Below are 2,500 nucleotides of genomic sequence, written 5' to 3'. Positions count from 1 at the left end.
CAATACGCTTGCAATACGTTCAGTCTTATTATAGTCTTACTATTTCATTCGCGGATCCGGGATTTCGTGTGTTTTGTTGATTTAAATGAGTTTTTTTTTTTTCGTTTTGGTGGTGTTAGGAAAGATAGAATTATGGATTGTGAAAAAAAGTTGATAGTTGATATCTTATGTATGAATTAGAGTTAATCGTTATTTTATCCTGTGTGAAAAAAAGTTAACTATTAAAATCCTATGTATAAAAGTCCTTTAAGAGTTAAGATCCTCCGTCAAAATCCGTTAACAGTAAGATCCTGTGTAAAAAAACAGCTAAGATCTCTTTTCTACAAACTTCTAGCACGATAAACTTACAATTTCTTCCTGAGTTTATTTACCAAGAGAAGGGAGTATACGTACATACTATTCAAAAAACCTATATACATTTTCCCTAATGTTAACGAATATCCTATCTGCTTGCACCTATACACACACGCACTTGCTTTATGCCTGTAATGACGCAATGTGTTCCGAGTTATAAAGAGGTCAGTGACTGTTGGAAATACCTTTATTCACCCCACTTAAGCATATCATGTTGCAAAAGCATATCGCCATATTGCTAGCAACAATCACCTGGCTCCCCGTAAGTGCCAAGTGACCGCAAAAAGTGACCTTAAACCGCACAGCAGCGTCGACCTTAAAATGGGATCTAGGGTCTTCAAAGGTTTCAAAGTAACGCCATTCTGCCGCGACCTTTATGATCTGTTTACGTCGTCTATGGCAACGAATGGCGTGTCAACCTGTACCACGGGGAGTGAGACATTTCCGAGCGTACTTGAAATGCGTCGCGAGAGGCGAAATAAAAGTAAGAGTTTCATCCTTGAATTATCTTCTCTCTCGGCCGCTTCGCACGGAGGCAAGGTCGTTCAATACACGAGTGAGAAATGTAGGATGAAGGGAAATCAAGGGCGCCTCAGCCAATCCCCGGCCCGATCGCCAACCCTCCGCGTCGGCCGGCCAATCACAGCCCTCAAGGGTACCCACTTTCAGATGGGAACCACGCCCTGATTGGCCAGCGGGGAGTGACGTCATCGGGGTGGCTCCAAAAAGGGTGTTGCCAATTGGCTGGAGACCAACTGACGTCAGAGTCCCCCAGGTGACGGGCATTGCAAGGTGGGCATTGGTAGTGCAAGTTGAAAGTGGATCAGGTGAGCAACAGAGAATATCCGTTGCTGTGCGCGGTGCCCCTCCAATTTTACATAATTCAAAAGGCGACTCCGAGGCTCGTTAACAATACTTACACGATATATATATGAAGGTAAGACCGTTAATTTCCCGCGCATTCGTTAATGTCAGGAATTTTTTTTTTAAACTAGATCGTTCATAATTCAGAAATTAATTAAGCGTACGTCATATTAATACCAAGCGCTTCTGGGTTTTTTTTCCCTAGAGAGCTTACATTTAAAGCCTATAATTACTAGGCTTAAAGGCATATACCCTTTTCCCTCAAAAGATATGCGAAATACGTATCAATTTCATGACAAAGAAACATTTCAAAATCACCTCGAAAACGAAATTGTCGAAAATTTACTGAAAATTTGTGATTATTATTATAATGAATATCATTATTACCATTCTTACTAGTATTACTGTTATTGATTATTATTCATATTGTTATTATTACCATCATATTACCATCTTTCTTATTATGGTTATTGTGATTATTATTACTATCATTTTCATTATTATTATTTCTATTATTATTATCATTATTATTATCATTATTATATTATTATTGTTGTTATTATCATTATTATATTATTATCATTATTATATAGTTATTATATTATTATTATCATTATTATTACCATTATCATTATCAACCTAAATACTCGTGAACGAATATTAAGCTCTGCAAATAGAATGCATATGTGCTGGAAATTAAGAATAGGTGTGTGTGTGTTTGTGTGTGTGTGTCTGTGTGCGTGTGCATATGCATGTACATGTGCATGTACGTGTGCAGACATATATACCCGCGCGTCCCAAATACTTCCTCATACCGTATTTACAACACCTCTACCCCTCAAAACAAGCAACCCCCCTGCATCAGCAACTCCTTCAGGCACATATAGGCCTTCGGTGCCAGCAGGAGACAGCTGCACCCGATTCCCCGAAGGCTGATATAATGAGAATCATTAAGCGCCATATTGGCAATCAGGGCAGCGGGTTTTCCTGCCAAAGAAAACGGGATTGGCCAGGGACCAGGGGAGACTATGGTGATGTTGGCACTTTATCGGCACCACACATAGGGGATGGGTGGATGAAGAGAGAGGGAGGGAGGGAAGGAGGGAAAAGGGAAAGGGAGGAAGGGGGGGAGAAAAGATGGAAAAGGGAGAAAGGAATGGTGAGGGAGAGAAAAAGAAAAGGAAAGTGAAGGAAGACAAAGATGAGTGAAAGAGGAAGAAACAAAGAGAGAGACTATTTAATAAAAAAAAAATATATTTGAATCTTTTATATTTTTCACTCT

At 39.4% G+C, this 2,500-nt stretch overlaps 1 protein-coding gene across 22 annotated transcripts in view; it reads left to right on the top strand.

Annotated features, from left to right (window-relative positions):
• The window catches only part of LOC125027065 (uncharacterized PE-PGRS family protein PE_PGRS54-like), a 200,432-nt gene that overhangs the window by 149,565 nt on the left and 48,367 nt on the right, over positions 1 to 2,500 (top strand). The window contains exon 1 of one of the 22 annotated variants that reach the window (XM_047615774.1): positions 1,273 to 1,291. The exons of the other annotated variants lie outside the window; for them this stretch is intronic. The gene's annotated coding sequence lies outside the window, so the exon portion shown is untranslated. Of the gene's footprint in view, positions 1 to 1,272; positions 1,292 to 2,500 lie in introns of those variants that run through there. 22 annotated transcript variants of the gene reach the window in all.

The sequence above is a fragment of the Penaeus chinensis genome, chromosome 7, assembly GCF_019202785.1.
Source record: "Penaeus chinensis breed Huanghai No. 1 chromosome 7, ASM1920278v2, whole genome shotgun sequence".
Taxonomy (NCBI): domain Eukaryota; kingdom Metazoa; phylum Arthropoda; class Malacostraca; order Decapoda; family Penaeidae; genus Penaeus; species Penaeus chinensis.
This window is presented reverse-complemented; position numbering and strand designations above follow the sequence as displayed.